General features: G+C 42.5%; 1 long non-coding RNA gene across 1 annotated transcript in view; it reads right to left on the bottom strand.

Annotated features, from left to right (window-relative positions):
* Nucleotides 1–23589, bottom strand: part of LOC310645199 — a 35162-nt gene extending 11573 nt beyond the window's left edge. The window contains exons 1-2 of the long non-coding RNA XR_014493431.1: nucleotides 23288–23589; nucleotides 2578–2718 (exon numbers count right to left, since the gene is read on the bottom strand). This is a non-coding gene — a long non-coding RNA (uncharacterized lncRNA). The remainder of the gene's footprint in view (nucleotides 1–2577; nucleotides 2719–23287) is intronic.
* Nucleotides 23590–23925: the final 336 nt, after the last annotated feature.

The raw sequence follows: 23925 nt of genomic DNA, 5'->3' as shown, positions 1-23925 counted from the left end.
ACGGTCTTGAGCATGTTATCTGGACTGAGTTCGATCCTGTTTCCCCTGATGATGTGGACAGGATCATGGGGAGGCTGAGCACCACCACCTGTTTGTTGGATCCGTGCCCCTCCTGGCTAGCTTATGCGGCCCGGGAGGGGACACGAGGCTGGTTCCACGCAGTAATAACTGCTTCTTTGAAAGAGGGTGTCTTCCCTGCCGCCTTGAAGGAGGCAGTGGTGAGACCCCTCCTCAAGAAGCCTGCCCTGGACCCGGCTGTTTTAAATAACTATAGCCCAGTCTCCAACTTTTGCTTTTTGGTGAAGGTTGTTGAGAGTGTGGTGGCGCATCAGCTTCCTCTGTTCCTGGAGGAAACTGATTATCTGGACCCATAACAATCGGGTTTCAGGCCCGGATACAGCACGGAGACGGCATTGGTCGCGCTGGTGAATGATCTCTGGAGGGCTCGGGACAGGGGTTGCTCCTCTGTCCTGGTCCTATTAGATCTCTCAGTGGCTTTTGATAACATCGACCATGGTATCCTACTGCGGCGTCTCAGGGGGTTGGGAGTGGGAGGCACCGTCTTACGGTGGTTCTCCTCCTATCTCCTGGGCCATTTGCCGTCGGTGTTGACGGGAGGGCAGAGGTCCGCCCCGAGGCCTCTTGTTTGTGGAGTTCCTCAGGGGTCGGTTCTCTCGCCCCTCCTGTTCAACATCTATATGAAGCCGCTGGGCAAGATCATTCGTGGTTTCGGGGTGGGGTATCATCAGTACGCTGATGATACCCAACTTTTTCTTTCCACCCCGAACCAACCCAGTGATGCCCTCGCCGTGATGTCCCGGTGCCTGGAGGCGGTCCAGGTCTGGATGGGGAGAAACAGGCTTCGTCTCAATCCCGCCAAGACTGAGTGGCTGTGCATATCGGCATCTCGGGTCAACCAGACTATTCCATCTCTAACGATGGGGGGTGAGGTGTTACCCCCCGTTGATAGGGCTCGCAACTTGGGCGTCCTCCTGGATTCACGACTCAATTTTGAAGACCATATAGGAGCCGTGACCAGGGGGGCTTTTGCCCAGGTTCACCTGGTGCGCCAGTTGCGACCCTATCTGGACCGAGATGCCCTACGCACAGTCACTCATGCGCTCGTGACCTCCCGTTTAGACTACTGCAATGCTCTCTACATGGGGCTGCCCTTGAGGACCACTCGGAGGCTTCAGCTGGTGCAGAATGCAGCCGCGCGAGTTGTGATGGGGGTTTCCCGATACTCCCATGTAACACCTGTACTCCGTGAGCTGCATTGGCTTCCGGTTGCCCTCCGGGTGAGATTCAAGGTGCTGGTGATGACCTATAAAGCCCTAAATGGCTTGGGTCCGGGATATCTGAGGGAACACCTGCTGCCGGCATCAAGTTCCCTTCGTCCAGTGCGCTCCCACAGGGAGGGTCTTCTCAGGGTGCCACCGGTAAGAGATTGCCGGCGGACGACACCCAGGGATAGGGCCTTCTCAGTGGGAGCGCCTGCCCTTTGGAACCAGCTGCCAGTGGAGCTGAGGACTGCCCCCGACCTCCGTTCATTCTGCCAGGGCCTGAAGACCTGGCTCTTCGAGCTCTCTGGCCCAGGCTGAGGATTAATCTTATTTTAACTGGGGTTTTATTTATTTATGCAGGGACAAATATAATTTTTTTAAATTTGTTTTTAACTTTTGTATCTTGGTTTTTAATCACCCTGTAAAACGCCCTGAGTCCTTCGGGAAAGGGCGGTATATAAATGTAATAAAATAAATAAATAAATATTGACTTCCAGTTGCTCCCAGGTGCCAACTCAATGTGATGATAAGCCTTTATTTACAAAGGTCCTAGATATTTGTGCAACTGCCTTTCTCCATTTTTTTATGATTGTCCTATCAGGTCTGACAGGGTCAGCAGGCTCCAAGACACACCAATAAAAAGAAGTTATCTTACTAGAATTTGCTTTCTTTATTGTCACATCTATGGTGCATACCCAGCTCTGCATCCTTCAGGAAGATTTTAAAGACCTGGCTCCTGGCAGAAGCACTGGAGTGGAGCTGTTTGCAAATTGACTGGAACACTTTTAAAATTTTTTTAATTAAAGTATATAAATACAAAGAAACTAATGCACACTGAGAAAAAGAGGTGCAGAGAGAAAGAGAGAGGTAAAGGATGACTTCCACTCCTTCCAGACAAATATTGACATTCCCAATCTTTTTTCTAATATTTAAATTAAAATAATTATTCTTCCCATATCTTACCCCTTATCAATAATCAAATTACAAAAGCCCATCATTCACTCCTAATCAGCAAAAGTTAGTCAGAAGTATCACAATTAAAATAAGGCATACTAAATAACATACAATTTAAAATATAAATACAAGATTAAAATATGTACATATTAAAGATCTTGCCCCAAAACTAGCAACATTGGGTTCTCTCGCGCTGCCATGAGGTCCTCAATTGCATATTCATCGGGGCACAAAAGGCAGATATACACATATGTTGTTGTGTGCGTGTCACCACAATCACAAAGCACAGAAGCCACTAGATAGCCCCATTTGTGCAGAATGCCTCTGGAACTTGGCATACCTGTGCTCAGTCTATTTGATGATTTCCATACTTCCCAACTTTTGTGAGATCCAGGTGCCAGTTCCTCCGTTGGTTCCATTCGGTCTTGGTTCTTTCCATAGGTTCCCCCGGCTTTCCAATTCTTCAAAGTCTTCCTTTGAACTAAGGAAAGAGAGAGAGAGATTAACCTTAGTTAAGTAAATCCATTTATTTCAATTTATCACTTTTTCGAAAAAATAAACAAAGAAATCTCCCCCTATTTAAAAATAGATCATTAGAGCCTCGTCATTCAGTCCCAGTCAAAAAAAAATCCATAAAAAGTTACCAGAAACCATAACACATATATTTTAACCCTGGTCAGATTTCTTGTGCTTTAAAAAACTTGATCATTAATCCTGTCGAATAATATCCTGCATGTTGATTCACCATTTTCTCTTCTTCTCCTTTCAGGAACAACTTCAGTAGTTTGATATGTTCCCTTGGTAAATACAAGATAAATCAGAAGAAAGATTTAGAAGCCTTATTATTTGTATCTCCTCTTTAGTTATTAAACCATCAGTCAGATTCCAATGTAAATCCATTGTGATGTCCTTTTTCATATCACTCTTGTAGTCTGGCATTTCAAAATCCATTTCCAAATCCAAAGTATCTTTTTCCACATCATTGATACCTGGAATTTTTTAAAAATCCATTTTTAAATCCATATTCAAATCAGCCTCAGTCTTTGTTTTATATAGTAAAGTCTGTTCTTTTTTTATATCCTCTGTTAAATCCATTTTTATAGTATTAGACACTTTTATAAGTAATTTCTGAGCACATTGTTCCTAAACAATTTCCCAAGCCTAAGGGAAGGAGGAGGTTATCCATTCAATTGTGTCCACTTCTTGGCAATTTTATGGGCTGGGTCTCTGCACATCTTGCACTACTCAGGCAAACTTCTTTCATCCAATATAGAAGGAAAAGCTCTCAGAGTGAGGAATCTTTCCCTTCAAAACATTCTTAACATCCAGAAAATCAATAGCAAACAACTTCTTACAGCAGAGAGGAAGTGCATGAACCCAGTGTCCGTTTGAAGGTGCTGACCTGCAGCTTAGACAGGATGATTTCCCCACCCACCCACCCCCGGTGCTCTCAAACTAGCTGGAAATCATTATTTATTCACCAGTTCCATTCAGTATGGAGTAAGCCTGTGGGCGATCTTAGTCCTCTTCTTGATCTGGAGAGGAGTTCCATGGAGCGGATCCATTCACTGGCTCCTCTTAATACCACAGTCTTGGGTTCCAGTCTTGAGGAGCTCTCTTTAGTCAGCTATTGCTTCCCTGTAAGTCCTTGAAGTCCTTGACTTGAAGCTTAAGGATTTTAAGATTTTTGAATTTCGAATCAGGTTGCAATTCAGATGCATGATGAACTTACAGGTTCTACTAAATTATTTTGCCCAGCCTGGTGACTTCCTGGTAAGATGTCTGGAGCTGTATGCTTCATTCTATGCAATTACACCTCATTGACAATATCATGATAGGAAAGCATCTCTTCAGGCTCTGGATACCTCTGGCCCACAGTGAAGATACATGTTACTCTCAGTTCACTGATAATCTCAAATCCTGAACTGGAAAATGAACTATATCCCACCAGTTTCTTATACAAGAAAATCCTTGGAAATAATTGAAACTAACAGCTGCAAATCATACCTCTTCTTTGTTTTAGACTACACCTGGCCATGGCTTAGCCTTAGAGCAGGCATGTCAAACTCGCAACGTCACGTGACGCCGCGCGACGTATCGGAACTTTTTCCCATTGCCGAAAATGGGATGGGCGCGGTTTCTCTGTGACGCTCCGGCCTGCAGGCCGGCAGTTTGACACCCCTGCCTTAGAGTAAAGCAGTAGCAGTTCTGGTGGGCACAGTCTGAGGTCGTTAACCTCCATTAATGCCACAGCTGTAGCTGTTCTTCCTAATGGGCAGTAGCTACATCGGTTTTGCTTGAAAATGTATCTACCTGTTCAGAAAAGAAGGGAAAAAAAGAGGCAAGGAAGAATTGATTGGGGGAGTAAGGACTAGTTGGAAGCTTAATGCAATTTGTCTTGTAAAAATTGAGTTTTGTCACATGCCACACTGTTCTGTTAGACTTCTTAAACCAGGAGTGTCAGATGTGTCATGGCAAAACCGCGCCCACCCCATTGCCGGCAATGGAAAAAAGGCGATACATCATGACACGTCATGTGACGTTGCGAGTTTGACACCCCTGCCTTAAACCATGCCTTCCTATGTGAAGATGGGACATCCAGTTCTACTCTGGAGGGCCTGAATTGGGATTATAAATACGTGCCAATTCATATTGTTTGTTATATTTTATGGTGAGATGAAGGAGCCCTGGTCTCAAATTGTATTCATTTACCTATCAATCAATGAGATTTACAGGCAAATTAATCTATTTAAATTTAGATTTCATATCCTTATGTATTAGTACTTGAATGTCTTTCCTCAAAATCCTGGGTTGGTCTTTGTGGCTGTCATTGATGTAAATATAAAAGGACTCTTAAAAATTAATGGCAACAGAAGAGGAGCAAACCAGTGTAGCTTCTCACCAACACCTGTTTTACATTATCCAAAGACTACATACAGTAAGGCTGCAGCAAATTTAACTGCAGGCAAAAGCAGGAATGTTACCATTAGTATACTGCAGCTGTCAACCAAAAGTTACATTGTTATTGAAAATATATCTAAGGAAAAAAAACTAAATGAGAAAGAATAGAATAAATTTTGGAATGTGCAATACACTTTCCTTAATAAAAAAGGAAAACCTGTATTTGGAATTTTTTATTCCATTTTTTAGGAAGAAGAAATTAAAACTAATATACTAAAGAAAAATAATATAAAAACACTGCCCTCTAGTGTTGAATTTAATTAAAACCAAAGAGTTACAAAGGGTTTGCACTTTTTTGAAAGACAAAAACTTTTCTCTTTAACCAGAAAGAAATAGTCTCACGGAAACGGGGCTTGTTTTTCTGCTTTGCAAAGACCTGTACACAGTGGTGGGATCCAGCCGGTTTGCACCACTTCGGCAGAACGGTAGCTAATGTTTTGTTGCCCAGGCCCAGAATGGACTTCCAGAAGTGGCATCCACACAGAGAACCGTTTGTTCACCTATTTGAATCCCACCACTGCCTGTACATCACCTTTCCACCTCATAAGGCTTTTGATGGTTGGGATTTTTGGTAACTGGAAACACTTTGCCATGGTATTATGAATTGCCAGAAACCACTCTAATTAAAAAAAAACTACCTTCTCTCCATGAACTAAATTAAATTGGCTCTAACGTGTAGAGGACAGCAAGTAGTAATTATTATTTTTTAAAGCGCCAGTGAAAGAAGAAAACATGGTTTAAAAACAATATGTGTTCAATAAACCTGTATGATAAGATACATCATAAGGACAAAATCAATGGAAAACTCTGTTGCTATGTGACCACAAAACATTTTGCTATCTTTCTGCAGCATTCAGGTGTAGGCAAGGCATTTATGTTCATGTAACTTGTAGATTGTCTTTCACATCTCAAATATTGTGCTGAATAGCTGAATGGAAAGTGCATTTGAAATTAGCTTCTTTCATGTGCTATGACAAAATTCCACAATATTCAGTTTATAGTATAATGCCAGGTAAAGTGAATGATATTATTACTCTCTTTATATGTGATTATCATTCTGTAATGTAGCTCTTCTGAAAAAAAACAGAGAACAACATATGTGTTCTCAGACAATCATAAAATGTACTCTGGATTATCCTGCAATGATGGCATTAATGAAACATAGGTATTCCTGGATGAGCATTCATATCTGGTTTGACTCTTCTTATAAATTCCTCTCCATCGTCCTTAGGATATTATTTTCAGTAATGAAACCCAGTTCTGTTTCCCAATCCAAACAAGTTTTGGGAAATGGGATGGAAATGATTTAGGACATAAAATTATTTAGACCTTATTTTTTTTAAGGTGACAAGTCAGTTAACCTTTAACTAAACTTAGTTGGCAGGCAGTTAACTTCAAATAGATGGGTATGGTTAGCAGGAGCAGTTGCTTTCGAAGTATATTTTTCAACCATTCTACATTATTCATATTAATTAAGTTAAATCATTAATTTCTGGAAGGGGTAGATATAACTGGTTGAAAGAGCAAGGCACTGCAGTAAAATAACTTGAGAGCTTTTTATCAAAGTCCTAAAGCTGAAAATGATCTCACTCATTTGGCATTCTAAGTTGTACAGGAAACAACCAGGTGTATTGCAGCAGATGAAATCCTTGCCAAACTCCCTCAGACACTTTCAAAATATTCTCAGCAGAACAAGAATCTATTTTTAGTCAACTTGCGACACCTTCATTAGAATAGGGTGACAGAACATCCGCAAATGCTTGTAATTTATATTTTTCATCTTTTATCTCCATACCTTTAATTTCTGGGTCCCATCTAACATTTCTATTCAGCACTTCCAGAGTTAAAATAAATAATAATGGAGATAGTAGACACCCTTGTCTTGTGCCTTTTTTAATGTTAAAATTCTCTGTAAAATCTCCATTTATAATTACTTTAGCCATTTGTCTATGGTAAATTGTTTTGATTATATTTATAAAGTTTTCTCCAAACTATAGTTTAATTGTTGTACCATAAATTGCCAGTGGATGCTATTGTACATCTTGGCACTAACGATCTGTCCCAAAAGGATGTACTTTGTGTGCAGAATGATTTCCAGAGCTTGGGGCAGGAACTCAGCAGAATAGGCTGTAGGCTCACTTTTTCAGAGGTCTTACCAGTGTATAAGGAGCAAAATGGAAAAGGCCAGCTTATAGCAGAATTTAATATGTGGCTAAAGGAGTGGTGTAAAGGAGAAGGCTTTGGTTATATTAGTCACGATGTCTGTAGCTGGTCCAATGAAAAAATGTACAAAAGAGTTGGTCTGCATCCATTCAAGAAAGGGACAGATTTACTTGGCAATAAATTCACAGCTTTTCTGGAGGAACATTTAAACTAAACAACGGGGACAGTGAGTTAATTGATACAGAACATCACTGTCCCCGGCAATCTAAGAAAATCATAAAGGACTCAAATGTCTATACACCAATGCACAGAGTATGAACAGTAAGCAGGGTGAACTAGAAATTCAGGTAAATGAGGGTGGATATGATATTGTTGCCATTACGGAAACATGGTGGGACAAAACCCACAAATGGAACACACAGCTAGAGGGATTTAAATTATTGAAAAGAAACAGACTAAACAAAAGAGGAGGTGGAGTTGCTCTACATATAAGAAATAACTTTATCTCTACAGAAATAGAGCACAACAATGATGAAAACTGTAAACGTGAATGCATTTGGGTCAATATAAAAGGGGGGAAAATGACATTGCCATAGGTGTATACTATAGGCCGCCCAACCAAGCAGAGGAAATAGATGAACTTTTTGCTAGTCAGCTAACTAAGGTATGTAAGAAGCACATTACAATAGTAATGGGGGACTTTAATTACCCTGATATCAACTGGGAGACAAACTCTGCACCAAGTGGAAGATCAAACAGATTCCTGTCAAACCTAGCAGACAACTTTCTCTCCCAAAAAGTAGAAAAGGAAACTAGGGGATTAGCCATATTGGATTTAATTCTCACAAACAGAGATGAAATGATAGAAGGTGTCGAAGCCACAGGAACCTTGGGGGGAAGTGATCATGCAATATTGGAATTCAACATTCTGGAAGCATAAGCAATAGAACACAGCCAAACTAGAGTCTTGGATTTTAAAAGAGCTAATTTCAATAAACTTAAGAGAGATCTTGGGAAGAATTCCATGGATGAGAATCCTAAAGGGGAAAACAACTCAAGAAGCTTGGGAAATTTTGAAAAGTGAGATAATAAAGGCCCAGTCTAGCACAATACCAACAGAGAGGAAAAATAACAGCTTTCAAAAGAAACCAGCATGGCTGCATAAAGAACTCTCTGATAAACTGAAAGATAAAAAGGACAAGTATAAGAAGTGGAAAGAGGGGCACATAACTAAGGCAGAATATCAGCAAATAGCCCGTGCCTGCAAAGATGAAGTGAGGAAAGCTAAGGCTCAAAATGAACTAAGGCTTGCGACCAAAGTCAAAAATAACAAAAAAAGCTTCTTTCAACATATAAAAAACAAGAAAACAGTTAAGGAAATGATTGGTCCATTAGTGGGGGAAAGTGGCAAGAAGGTGACAAGCAACAGGGAGAAAGCAGAACTATTCAACTCGTTTTTTGCATCTGTCTTTACACAAAGGGGAAAAACAGTCCAACCTACCAAAACCAGTGCCATAAAAAACAGAATAGAAATGCAAGTTAAGATAGGCAAGAAAATGGTAAGTGAGCACCTGTCCAGCCTAGATGAGTTCAAATCACCAGGACCAGATGGATTACACCCCAAGGTTCTCAAGGAACTGGCAGATGTGATCTCAGAACCACTGAACTATATTTTTCAAAGATCCTGAAGCACTGGGGAATCACCAGAGGACTGGAAGAGAGCTGATGTAGTTCCCATCTTCAAAAAAGGGGAAAAAATAGATCCAGGAAACTACAGACCTATCAGCCTGACCTCAATAGCTGGGAAGATAATCAAACAACAAATCAGCGAACACCTTGATGCAAACAAAGTCATCACTAAAAGTCAACATGGGTTTGTCAAAAACAGATCATGCCAGACAAATCTTATTGCATTCTTTGACCAAGTGACAAAATTAGTGGACCAGAGGAATGCTGTAGATATAATTTACTTGGACTTCAGTAAGGCATTTGATAAAGTAGATTACAACCTACTACTTGATAAGATAGAAAAATGTGGGTTAGATAGCATCACCACCAGATGGATTCGTAGCTGGCTGACAGGCCGTACTCAGCGTGTGGTCCTCAATGGAACCGCATCTACATGGAAGGAAGTGTGTAGTGGGGAGCCCCAGGGCTCTGTTCTGGGCCCAGTGCTCTTCAACATCTTCATCAACGATTTGGACGAGGGGATAGATGGGGAACTCATCAAATTTGCAGACAACACCAAGCTGGCAGGAATAGCCAATACTCCAAACTCAAACACTGGGCGCTATCTAACAAAATGAAATTCAATGGTGAAAAAAGTAAGGTTCTACATTTAGGCAGGAAAAATCAAATGCACAGGTATACATACAGTAGGTGGTTCCTTGCTCAATAGTAGTAATTGTGAGAGGGATCTCGGAGTCCTAGTAGACAATCACTTCAATATGAGCCAGCAGTGTGCTGCAGCTGCCAAAAAAGCCAACACAGTGCTAGGCTGCATTAACAGAGGGATAGAATCAAGATCACGTGAAGTACTAATACCACTTTACAATGCCTTGGTAAGGCCACACCTGGAATACTGCATCCAGTTTTGGTCACCATGATGTAAAAAAGATGTCGAGACTCTAGAAAGGGTACAGAGAAGAGCAACAAAGATGATCAGGGGACTGGAGGCTAAAACATATAGGGAACGGTTGCTGGAATTGGGTATGTGTAGTTTAACGAAGAGAAGAGTGAGGGGTGACATGATAGCAGTGTTCCAATATCTCAGGGGCTGCCACAAAGAAGAGGGAGTCAAGCTATTCTCCAAAGCACCTGAAAGCAAGACAAGAAGCAACGGATGGAAACTAGTCAAGGAGAGAAGCAACCTAGAACTAAGGAGAAGACAGTTAGAACAATTAACCAGTGGAACAACCTGCCTCCAGAAATGGTGAATGCTCCAACACTGGAGGTTTTTAAGAGGAGACTGGACAGCCATTTGCCTGAAATGGTATAGGGTTTCCTGCCTGAGCAGGGGGTTGGACTAGATGATCTCCAAGGTCCCTTCCAACTTATTATTATTATTATTAGTTGACATTATCAAAAGCTTTCTGCGCATGTATGAAAATTAAAGCCATTTGTTTCCATGGATACATTTTGTAATATTCCAGAGTATCTAAAATCATTCTTTGGTTGTTCTTTATTTGTCTCTTTGGTAAAAATCCATTTTGATCTGGATGTATAAATTCAATCAAAAATCTCTTCAGTCTTCCTGCTATTATTGAAGCAAAAATTTTGTAATCCACATTTAATAAAGATATTGGTCTATAATTCTTTATCTGAGTCATATCTGAATCTTCTTTTGATATTAAAGTAATAATGGCTTCTGTCCATGTATTTGGTAGTTTGGCCTCTAGTAATACTTCATTCCCCTTCATGGATTACTGCCTTGTCGTGGCGAAGGGGCTTGCGTAATTCAATGAAGCTATGAGCTATGCCGTGCAGGGCCACCCAAGACGGAAAGGTCATAGCAGAGAGTTCTGACAAAACGTGATCCACTGGAGAAGGAAATGGCAACCCACTCCAGTATCTTTGCCATGAAAACCCTATGGACAGTACCAAAAGGCAAAACGATATGATGCTGGAAGATGAGCCCCTCAGGTCGGAAGGCGTCCAATATGCTACTGGGGAAGAGCAGAGGGCTAGTACAAGTAGCGCCAGAAAGAATGAAGCGACTGGGCCAAAGCCGAAAGGACGCTCAGCTGTGGATATGTCTGGTGGTGAAAGGAAAGTCCGATGCTGTAAAGATTTTTTCTCCATAGGAACCTGGAATGTAAGATCCATGAATCAAGGAAAGCTGGACGTGGTCAAACAAGAGATGACAAGACTAAACATTGACATCTTAGGTATCAGCGAACTAAAATGGACAGGAATGGGTGAATTTAATTCAGATGACCATCAGGTATACTACTGCGGGCAAGAATCCCTCAGAAGAAATGGAGTAGCCTTCATAGTCAATAAAAGAGTAGGAAAAGCAATACTGGGATACAATCCTCAAAATGACAGAATGATCTCAGTTCGAATCCAAGGCAAACCATTCAATATCACAGTAGTCCAAGTCTATGCCCCAACCACCGGTGCTGAAGAGGATGAAATTGACCAGTTCTATGAAGCCCTACAGCACCTTATAGAAATAACACCAAAAAATGATGTCCTTATCATCATGGGGGATTGGAATGCTAAAGTAGGAAGCCAAAAGATAACTGGAATAACAGGCAAGTTTGGCCTTGGAGTACAAAATGAAGCAGGGCACAGGCTGATAGAATTTTGTCAAGAGAATACGATGGTCATAGCAAACACTCTTTTCCAACAACCCAAGAGACGGCTCTACACATGGACATCACCAGACGGTCAACACAGAAATCAGATTGAGAAATTCATCCCATAGCCCCACACTTTAAAAAAAAATTAAAGTGAAGTGTCTTATGAACAGGTTTGACTGGGAGACTGGGCAAGTTTTACCTGTAAACATCTTGCCAAAATGAAGCAGTGATTATCTGGAAGTTTCATGTCTAGCTAATTTTCATACAAAAACTCCCGTTCCAAACCAGAAATACCATTTTCCCCCCCCTAAAAGCAGCTCTGCATTATGTCAGCAAAAATAAACTAACTTCCAGTATATACATGTATAAACATCAAGCATATTAAAACAAAACAGTGTGTTAGAACTTGGGGGGGGAAGGGGGATGAGTGCCACTGCAGCACCACTTGGACTTTCTGGGGATCCATTTGAATTTCACCTGTGGAAATGTGGTAGCCCCAAAAATCCAGTTGTTTCAAGTTAAAGGCACACTTTTCGAGCTTAGCAAAAAGGTGTTTTTTCTCTCAGCCTAGCCAGGAGTTCCTGCACATGTTGAACGTGCTGAGATTTGAATACAGAGTAGATCAGAATGTCCTCTATTAAAGTACTATAAATTTGTCGAGTACATCAGAAAAATCTGGTTCATAAATCTGGAAAATGCTGCCAGTTGATTAACCCAAATGTACTCAAACTTGCCATACTAAGTGTCAAAGTATTCATGGCCTTCCTTGATTCTAATGAAATTGTATGCATTGCAAAGGTCCAACTTGGTAAAAATGGTTGCACTTTGCAATCTCTCCAGCCAGTCTGCTATTAATGGCAATGGGCAATGGTCCCTCACCAACACAGAATTCAAAGTTTTATAGTCATGAACCCTAACCCTCAGGGGAACCTCACTTGGGTTTCTGATGCCTGAGTCTTGCTTCTTGGGACCTGAAGCTAGTGATTCTGAAGGTTTAATAAATCCTTTTGTAAGTTAAAAGTCCAAATATCATTTTAAAATTGCTAGGTCTTTAGCTGACATGGGATCTGCTCTGGGCAGGAATTTCAGCCCCTGGGATCGGGTCTATGTCATAGTTGTAGTCTCTGTATGGAAGGAGGACTGAGGCTTTGTTCTCTTCAAAAATATCTGCAAAATTTGCATTCTTGCTCAGTAGCCTGGAAGTTTCTTCCCTGTGGCTTTCTGCAGGCTGGGCTGACGGATGGGCACGGTGATCATGGCAACCTGGATCATCAAAAGTGTCTTTCCTCCAATGAACAGTAGTGTCAAACTACAAATCCTAGTGGCTTTAGGACAGCGGCATGCTTCTAACTTGCCAACAGAGCGGGGAGGAAGGGAAGAGAGAGCTTTGAATCTACAGGTGTCCTTTATCAGCGTGAGACCCGAAGCTGCTGAAGAATTGTTTTGGCAAAACTAAAGTCTATTCTCATAACAATCACTAGAAGATGTACCGGACGATGTGACCTGTACTGTCAGAAAGGGGTAGGAAAAGTTTTGTTCTTTTAATTAACTGCTTTCCGCCATTTCCTTAGAGCGAGCTTCCTTTTGACCCCACCAGTTTGATTCTGCTCAACAAAAATAATCATTAGAAGTTTGCAATGGCTGTTTTGCTTGGTTGGGCTTTTCAGCCATGGGTTGAGAAGTAGGGTTGTAAAGTGCAGCATCCAATCCCATGACAAGGTAAGGTGGTTTGTAACATAGAGGGATAAAAGCTCATTGTGTGTCACTATTATCACACATAAGGGATCTGTGATGTGAGTTTTCAGAATCCAACCATCCTTTTAACCTGCAATGGGGACCTTAGAGGGGAACCAGGATGTTCCATGTCTTCAGCATCAAGTCTCTACAGCTGGTCATGGCTCCTGACTCTAATAATGCAGGAATGGTTTCCTCCTGCCTGCTGGAGACATAAATCTTTAAGAGCATATCTGGAGGGGAATGGTCTAGAGTTCCATTTGCTGCTTTAATAGCTCCTACTCAAGTTCTTCCAACAGGGGTTATTGTCATTTCCATGGCTCGGGTTGGGCACTGACAAACAAATCATACTGAGCAATGAAGATTCTCATTTTTAAAAAATAATGTTTAGTTTATTCAAGAAAAGTTAAAATACAAAACACCAAAATATAAAAAAGAAAAAGAAAAAACACAAGTCATTAAAAGGGTCTTAGAAAAGATTAACACATATACACATAACATCCTCCCTAGCTGAACGCTGACTAATATAATACAACAACGTTAATCTCCCACCCCTTACAAAACAGGCCAAAATAATTTCAAACTACTCAACTAAATCTGTTTACGAATTATTAGCCTGTTATCTATATACATTAATAACAAAATAGTTAGCAGGAAAACAATAATAAGAGTATTATATAAAAATAAAAATTATCACTAATAATGGAAGACAAAATTAAGATTCCAAAACCCTTTGTTAACAAATTGTTATTATAATCAACTCGGAGAAAATTTAATCTGAAATCATCCCAAAAAATTAAGCCTAATTGGTGCAGATCAATTATCCATGTTTGTTTCTTAATGCAGGGCTTTTCAACCTTTTCACCCATTGTACCACTTTTAGGATATGGCAACATCCGAGTACCACCAGTCGCCTAGCAAGGTGTCAAAAACTTGACCCAAAAAAGGAAAAAAGTGATGTAGTCCTCAACTTACAGGTAGTCCTAGTTCACTTAGTGACTGTTTGAAGTTACCATGGCACTGAAAAAAGTGCCCCCCAGGCCACAGCCAAGCAAGACACCTGCCTGCCCGCCCAGCGGCGCTCTTCCTCCTCTCCGAGGTTTTCATTGTTGTGAGCATTTCTGTTTAGGATTGGCAGTGGGGGTGGGGTGGGGGTGTTTGGTTTTTATTCCCCCATATGCTGTGTGGTTACAGCAGGTTTTGGTCCCTTCACATGACCCTGGGACACTGTGACCGTCATAAATATGAATCAGTTGCCAAGCATCTGAATGTAAATCACAAGACCCTGGAGATGCTGCAACATTCCAGCTGATCAGTGCTTCTTCTGGGCTCAGAAGTGCCAGGATCAGTGCTGAGCTCCAGCTGGATCCTGGCGCTGATCCTGGCGCTTCCGCTGAGCCCTGACAGCCCTGCAGCTCCAGCCGTCTCTCGCTCAGGCTTGTGCGGTGCTGCCACCGGTTCAGCTCATTCCCCTCCCCCGCTACCACTTTTCTAGGATGGTCGCATACCACTTGCCAGGTGCCAATGTACCACAGGTGGTACCCGTACCACTGGTTGAAAAGCCCTGTCTTAATGCCATCTCTTGATTAAATACAGTAAGTCCAATCTCCAAAACTAATCTATCTTCCCCCAAAAAGTTGGTTGGGATTGTTCCCCAATTAAATGTAATAACTTTCCCCACTCTCCTTCAAACCCCTTAAAAAGAACCCATTTATCACTTATCCACCAAGACAGTTCTATTATATGAAAACACAAGATTGAGCTTCAGAGGTATATGAGGTTGGCTCTGTTATTTCTAGATCCATGTTTCTTTCTGGCTGCTTTATTGCTGGAAAGCAAGGCTCCTCTTGGTTTGGCTTTGCCACAGTCTGTGTTGTTTCTGAGTCATGTTGTTTAAATCTGCTAGTGTAAAACCAGATTCCTTTTGCAAGTTTAAAATATTTAGGGTCGGTTTTTCCAAAATGTTTTCCACAGACTATAAGTTCATCAAACCTTTAAGAAACAAATTTGACTAGATTGTATGTTTACTAAGCAGTGTTTTCTTTCTCTCTCGCCCCCCCTCCCCAACCCCCAGTGTCAGCCTTCTCCTTCTCTGTAATCTGATATGTTGTTATTCCATGAAGCAGACCAGCAGAAGAGGGGATACTAAAGACAGAGAGGATAGTTTCTGAGTGTTTTGATCCAAGTTAATAAAATACTGATTCCCTGAGGTGAATATACAGTAAAATATAGCCCTAATATACATTTTCACCATCCAGAAACACATGCAGTGCTTCCATACATAAATTGGTACGGGTAACCCAATATCTAGCCTTGGTGGAGCAGTGGGCTAATGCCTCCTTAAGTAACACCAGCTGCCTGCAATTAGTGCAGGTTCGAGTCCCACCAGGCTCAAGGTTGACTCAGCCTTCCATCCTTCCCAGGTAGGTAAAATGAGGACCCAGATTGTTGGGGGCAATTAAGCTGACTTTGTAATAATGCTGCTGGGGGGGGGGGCGAAAGCCCTAATAAGCAGGCATATACATAGAATGAAGGCTATTGCTAAGCACATTGATTTGTGCTTTAGATTGTAAGCCGCCCTGAGTCTTCGGAGAAGGGCGGGATATAAATGGGATTAAAATAAAAAAATAAAAAATAAAAAATCCAAAAGAAAACAGAAAGCGCAAATAAAGTCCAGCTGGAGGTTGAAATAAATCATCATTCAGACAGCCAATTAACATTTAGAGATAAAACAAAAACAAAAGTACAAAAAGTAAAAAGTTCCAGGCTTGCTTACAAAGATATCTGCTGCTAAGAAGAGATGCAAATGCCCACTGACTTCTCGGCTGCTCCCACAAGGAGCTGCAAACTTCAAGATTCTCCCTCCCAGAAGGTTCCACAGCCCCCCCAAATTGTCTTGGGTCAAATCCAGGGGGTAGAGCTGTCAAAGAGCCAGCTGTCAACCGTCTAACTAGTGAACTCAAAATCAAGGAGTCTTCAAGGCTTTGAAGTGTCATAAAAGATAAACTTTTTCCAAGCCATCCTGTTGCCAGAGAAGCACATCCATCACAATATTGTCAGCTGCTGCTCCAGCCTGTGCATCCAATGGCATTCTGGTTCTTTTTTCTTTCTTTCTTTCTTTCTTTCTTTCTTTCTTTCTTTCTTTCTTTCTTTCTTTCTTTCTTTCTTTCTTCTTTCTTTCTTTTTTCTTTCTTTCTTTCTTTCTTTCTTTCTCTCTATTTCTTTCTTTCTTTCTTTCTTTCTTTCTTTCTTTCTTTCTCTTTCCTCTCTCTCTCTCTTCTTTTTCTTTCTCTCTGTCTTTCTAAAATTTTTGATGATTAACCAGATTGTTAGGCACAAAGAATTAGGATGATTCATAAATTTGCAGCATAAAAGATTTATTAAGACTTATACACAAGACTCTGGTCAACTAACAGTCAGCACTAAATTGGCACTACAGAAGAGTCAACACAATTCAAGGGAGGCTATACTTGAATATCTTGTGGCAATGCAAGGACTCTAAACTGATGACACATTTAACTCCACTCCTCAGCTCTGCCAGCTTTTCTCCCAGTTTTTGATATTGCTAAGAATACAGATGGCCATTGAAAACGTCTGATCAGCTACTGAAAGATAACTTCATTCTCTTGATTAAATATGCACTCTGAAAGACCCCTTGAAATATTTCTGTCTTTCTAAGAAGACCCTTTGATTACTGAAAAAAATATCCAAATTTCTATTCCCAGTTCAGTAGGGAAAAGCTGCCCTATGGCGCTTCTGTACAGAATACATATTACATTAAACTTTATTCAAAGATGCACATGTTTTAATGAAGGTTCAAAATGTTGCTTTGTTTGGAATCCCAAAAATACATAATTAAATTTCGGTTAGGTAAAAAGAATGTTCCAATACAGGGTTGTTGCTCCTAGAAAACTGTTGCATACTATAGTACATCCCTGGAACAGTGAATATTATAAAAATATAACCTTGATAACAAATCAAAGGAACACAAGTCAAAATGATCAGAAAGGGACCCAATGTGTTTTCCTTTAGCTGCAAAATATGTTGTGGCAACTTAAGAATCCTAGTCAGTACAGGAAGAATAAAATAAATCTTCAGAGACCTGTCAGGCCAAAAAAAAAGGATAAAAATGATTTCACAGAAGAAGAAAGGCAGAAAAATAAAGATATCTTACAAAAGGGGACCACGAATCTTTACATGAAACACAAAAAACAATGTTTCCAAGTTTCTGTTTATCATACTTTTTGTATTTATGTTTTGGATAATTATAACATTTCTTCTAGAAGAAGTAATACTTTCAGGCACCAGCTGCCCTTCTGGGATTTTTTTTAAAAAACCCCTAAAACCTAAAAAGATTAGCAAATGTCATGTCAATTAGATATCACCAAATTTTGTATGTTGTTATCTGAAACTGCAAGATGTCGTACAAGAGTCTCACAAGATTTAAAAGAAGCATGAAAGGTATTACATTTCAGGGGTCCACAGATGACATCAAGAACAGGGGTCCCCAACCCCCAGTCCCTGGACCAGCACCGGTCTGCAGCAGGATGCAGGCAGCATGCGAAACCAGGCCCCCTCCGGCCCGCAGAAAAACCTCTCTCTACGGAACCGGTCCCTGCGGCCCAAAAGGTTGGGGACCTCTGATATAGAACAACTTTCCCCAGTCTGGTTCTTTCCTTATGTGCCCAGTTACATTACCCAGAATCCCTGAATGAAAATCTCCAGTGACCATTCCTGGCTTAGTGCAATAACCTTGGGAGGCAGAATGAAGAGCTGCAGCCTAGAGAACGGCCTGATAAATGAAATCTGAGTCTGAAGGAGAGGTGTGCATGAAGAAAGTTCTCAGAAGGCACCCACCCTACTTTTTGGAGAGTAAAAGGAAAGGAGATGGAAGAGATACTTTCAATCCAAGGGCAGGAAAGTAGCTGCTACCAGTTGGGAAAGAGCGTGCTAGGTGCACAATTGGCAGAAGGAGATATGGTGTGAGGATGGTGGGGTTACTGTGGGGAGCGAGGATATGTGAGGATATGTGGGTGGCTGGTGAGGTGTTGTGCAGCACAGGTGGAGGAAGCTGACCCAAGCAACTTGTGGGCTATGCTGCTGGCTTCCCCACAACTTTGCTTGTGGAAAGCTGGCAGGTAAGGTAGCAAATCATAGTCATGTGACCCTGGGACACGGCAACCATCATGAGACCTGCTTGCCAAGCATCTAGATCATGAACATATAATTGTGGGGTGATGCAACAACTGGAAGTTCAAAGACCAGTCATAACCACTACCCAGCTCTGTCCTCAGTTCAAACCCTCATTAACTGAGGACTACCTGTAACCAGTACAGTATTGGGGAAAAGGACACCCCCCTCGTTACTGTGCAGTTAGTCTATGGGGTGAGGGAACCAGCAACTAAATACCCACTTTTCGAACTGCAAGCTAGACTGGCTGGTAACTGGAGAGACTGCTGCAGATGATTGGGTGGGATTTTGAGAGGCCAAATCTACAGTGCCCCACCTTGCAATTTAATATGAACTTTTTACAGCCTCATTTATAGCGAAGTAATGAAAGCAGAGACACTGTGAACACTTTGGATGCTTTTTCCCACATTTCTCCCCACCAGGGCTAAATAGCTGAGGGTGAGATAAGCTCTCGATTGACTTGTAGTTATTTATGCTTCTCTTTGCATCCATTCTTTTTCCAGCTTTCCACAACATAAATGGGATTAAAAAAAACATCTCATCTTTGTACACCTTAAGATTTTAAAAGCTCTTTGAAAGGGAATCTGCAAACACCAAGAAACGAGCAAAGCTGTTACAGGTACTTGAAGTGCACCCGGAGGCTTCAGCTGGTGCAAAATGCGGCCGCGCGGGTGCTTATGGGAGGATCGCGATACTCCCATGTTACACCACTCCTGCGCGAGCTGCATTGGCTTCTGGTTGCCCTCCGGGTGCGATTCAAGGTGCTGGTAATTACCTTTAAAACCCTACATGGCTTAGGCCTGGGGTACTTGCGAGACCACCTGCTGCCATTGTCAACTTCCCATCGCCTGGTTCGCTCCCACAGAGTCGGCCTCCTCAGGGTTCCGTCGGCCAGGCAATGCCAGCTGGCGACCCCCAGGGGGAGAGCCTTCTCTGTGGGCGTGCCGACCCTCTGGAATGAACTGCCTCCGGAGCTGCGGACGGCCCCTGACCTTCGGTCTTCCGCCGTGACCTGAAGACATGGATATTCCAACAAGCGGGCCTGGACTGACTATGGTTTAAAATTTGGCTTTTATTGCGTTAAATTGTCACTTATTTATTACATCCATTGTTTAATTGTTTTTTAAATTTTGTACTTTGTTTTTTAATTTTTTATTGTTGTGAGCCCCCCTGAGTCCTTGGGGAGAAGGGCAGCATATAAATTTAATAAATCTAAATCTAATCTAAATCTACTTTTCAACTTACGATCATTGAGCACAAAATTCCTGTTCCTAAGTGAGACATTTGTTAAGTGAGTTTTGCCCCATTTTATGACCTTTCTTGCCCCATTTGTTAAGTGAATCACTGTAGTTGTTAAGTTAGTAACACGGTTGTTAAGTGAATCCGGCTTCCCCATTGACTTTGCTTGTCAGGTCGCAAAAGGGGATCACGTGACCCTGGGACACTGCGACTGTCATAAACAGGAAGCAGTTGTCAAGCATCTGAATTTTTATCACTGACTATGGCTGTCACTGCAAAAAATGGTCATACGACACTTTTTTCCAGTGCCATTGTAACTTCGAACAGTCATTAAATGAACTGTTGTTAAGTCAGGGACTACCTGTACTAGAAGCCAACATGTTTGTCAAAAACAGATCATGCCAGACAGACCTTATTGCATTGACAAAGTGACTAAATTAGTGGATCAGGGAAATACTGTGGACATAGTTTATTTAGATTTCTTTAAGGCATTTGATAAAAGAGACCACAGCCTATTTTTTGGTAAGATATAAAAAAAAAGGTGGGTCACCAGATTGATTTGTAACCAGATGGACTTGTAACTTTCCAACAGTGGTGAGAAAAGAAGTCTTACATTTGGGCAAGGAAAGCCAAATGCAGTCATAGAATAGGCAGTACCTAAGTGCATCAACAGAGGGATAGAGAGCAACAGGGTCACAAGAAGTGATAGCACCGCTCTATGCCACACTTGGGAGTACCGCATGCAATTCTGGGTCACCACAATACAAAAAAGATGCTGAAGCCCTGGAAAGAGTGAAGAGAAGAGCAACAAAAATGATAAGGGACCTGGGGGCTAAACCTTAAACGTACGATGAACGGTTGCAGGAACTGGATATGTCTAGCCCGACAAAGAGGAGGACCAGGGGTGATATGGTAGCAGTCTTCTAATATCTGAGGGGTTGTCACAGAGAAGAAGGATCGACTTATTCTCCAAGGTACCTGTCAGACCCCTCCATTTTATTTGCCTGCATATTATTGCTTTGCTTGGATATTCATTTTCGGGGTCTGACATTCTGGTGGGAGCGGGGGCTATTTGGCTGGGGAATTGATTTGCCTTGCTCTGCTCTGTCCTGCTTGAAACGCCTCCCCTTGTGAGAAAGGAATGTGACCTGAAAAACATCTGCCTTGTCTCCAGACAACTGAGCCTGGCACTGTTGGAATCCAGCCAATCTACAGGTGCCACCGTGTCATGAGAAGCTGGAGATCCAGTGGCCTTCTCAAGGTCTCGCTTTCATTCCCCAACAGTCCCAGGCTCAGTTTTAAGCAGGACAGAGCAGAGCAAGGCAAATCAATTTCATCTCTAACTCTAATTTCAGAAGAACCAGGTTCTTTTAAGAACATCAGGTATTCAAGGAATCGAGTTGCCACTAGATGGTAGCAGTTAACACACCACATTGGGAGGAAAGAGCATGAAGATTCTGGAGGGTGCCTCATGACTTACCCAAGTATTAGACTTAAGTCCTAAACACTTTTTTACACACACTCACGTTGCACCAAGCCATGGATTATTTTAAACATAGTTTCTTGAATAAGTTGCCATTACAATTATTTTTTCTTTTTACAAAGCATTTTAAAGGAAAATGTGGCATGAAGAATAAAAGAGATTTAAAAATAAAAGTAAAATTTAATTATGGAGTGTGGGGTCATTATGATTAATTTTTCTTATGCAATATGTTTAGTCATTTAGGTTGTTATGCAAATAGGCAACTATCTTAAGAATGTAATACTATATTTCAAAATTAGTAGACAACTAAGGGGGGGGTTTGATGGATTGGCTTGCAGGGGTGCTCTCTAGAGGAGCGTTGAGTGCTGGGGCCTTGGGGCAAGTAGGCTAGTGTTAAACGCTCCTGGCTACTTTCCTTCGTGACCAGAGGCAAGCTCGCCTGACCAATAACCAGCCAAGACACAGTGAAGGCCTTTTGTTTCGTTTATTGCAACAAGGGGGAGAGAAGCTATCAAAACTTGGTTCTCTCCAAAATATTCACAATCCCTCCTCTTTCCCCACTGGCTGAGGTACTATGAGGTTACACTCTTTCCGACCGCCTCCTACATATTTCCTGCTACATACTAAATCATACATCCCATGTACATTAAAATTAAGATAATTTATGCAAGGTGTGTCAGTTAATATTAATCAACTAATTGCACATGCGCAGTTGCTTGAGTTCTAGCCCCCTTTTTATGACCTTTTAGGAAAAAATAGGTTCTTTCCAGTTTTGCTAGTTATCTTCTCTTACAGACGTTTTTATAGCTTGTCTTCTTTCTTTCCCACTAAGAGCTAGCTAATTTTTGCCTACGTGTTTCACTTAACATCCTTTCTTTGTGCTCTCCTTTCCTGGCTCTCATCTTCTTAGTAAATTCAGTTTTAAATTTCTCTTTCAATATTAAAATTTGAAGACCTTTCATTTACTTCTATCATTAGGGAGGGGTGCTGTAAGGACCTGCCTCAACTACAGTAGGTCTCCCAAGAAAGCAGAACTCTTGAAACAGGCATTGTCTCAAAAGGAACTTTTTATTGAGAGTTAGTGATAGGAAGGAAGCAAAGCGAGGTCTGAGGAAATAGCTCACCTAAGCAGTATCTCAAAAGTGGTATTCCTTACTCCACCCCCCAGGGTCCTACTGTCCCTTTGAATCTCAGCCAATCCACAGGTGATATATTGCTTTGGTCTCCCCAAGGTCTCCCTGTGGCTCCAAGCACCAAGCCAACCATCTTCCAGATAAGGCTGATGGTATTCGGCTGCATTCCTTCCGCTGGGAGAAGGGCAGCATGGCACGAGCACTGCAAAGCATATTGTATATCCCCACAATGGAACCCCCCCTCCCAGCAGAATGGCAGGCCCCCCCAAAAATGGTTATAGAAGCACGGATAGGAATACAGCAGGCATGCAAGGGGGTGCATAGTAGGCGCACAAAATAATGGGGCGAAGTCCACCATGCAGCCGATAGGAAATTGTTTTAGAAAAGGCAGTGTCAGAACAGGCACTTTTCCACACTATTTATCCATTTATCTATCAAATATGTATAAAACCATCCATCTCAGAAAAAAACAGTTGCAACCAGCCTGGCTGCCATTGAGGACCTGTATACTTCACCAGCCAGAAAAAGGGCTGAGAAAACATCTGCAGACCCCTCACATCCTGGAGATAAACCGCTTCAGCTTTTCCCCTCTGGATGCCACTATGAGGGCATCGCACGCCGAAACCATTAGGCCAGGGGTAGGCAACCTCGGCTCTTTTATGACTCAGCTATGCTTCAAACTCTGGGAGTTGAAGTCCATGAGTCATAAAAGAGCCGAGGTTGCCTACCCCTGCATTAGACGCAAAGGTAGTTTCCCGCCCCCGCAACCACTCTGCCGAACACCCAACGCCCACTTGCCTCGCTTCTCATTTTCCCCACCATCTTCTCCTATTAGTTTCTTACGATTCATCCATTGCTGCTTGTAACTTATGATTAAGGATCTAACTACGATTTCTGATCTATGACGTGTCGCTCGCTGTTTATATGCGCGCCGCGAGCCGCTGCGCCGGAGACAAAGTCCTCGTTGTGCGTCCATCACATTCCGTTTCTGTCTGACGATTGCGCAGACCAAAACGCCGCCGCCTCACCGCTCTGCGCAAATCCGTTCCCCGCAGACGGGCCCGGTCACGCCGCGCTGCCCGCCGTTCAGGGCCGGGGTCGAGAGGCCGCCCGCCCGCCCGCCGGCCGCAGAGCTCGTCCTCGCCTAGCTCCGCCGGGCCGGCCTTGCTCTCTCCGGGCGCCCTCGGGCTCCTCCCCGAGGGTCCCCCTGCCTTCCTCGGGCCGCCTCGACGGCTCCCCCGAGGGAAAATCTTCCCGCGGATAGCGTGGCCTCCTCCTCTTCGGCCCCCCTTCTCGGATCGCTAGACCCAGGCGGCCGACAAGCGGGACGAGGCCCTTCAGCCCGGCGGCGGAAGAGAGCCAGCCGGGAGGAGGGCCTCGCGGGGGCGGAGGCAAGCCCGCCTGAGGGGGAGAGAGAGGCTCTTTCCGGCTGCTGCCGGCCCGGCTCTCGCCGCAGAGATTGCCTCTCGGGCCTGCTGCGA

The sequence above is a fragment of the Vipera ursinii genome (assembly GCF_947247035.1).
Source record: "Vipera ursinii genome assembly, chromosome: 10".
NCBI lineage: Eukaryota > Metazoa > Chordata > Lepidosauria > Squamata > Viperidae > Vipera > Vipera ursinii.
Note: the sequence above shows the minus strand (reverse complement) of the source record. Positions and strands in the feature narration are given on the sequence as shown.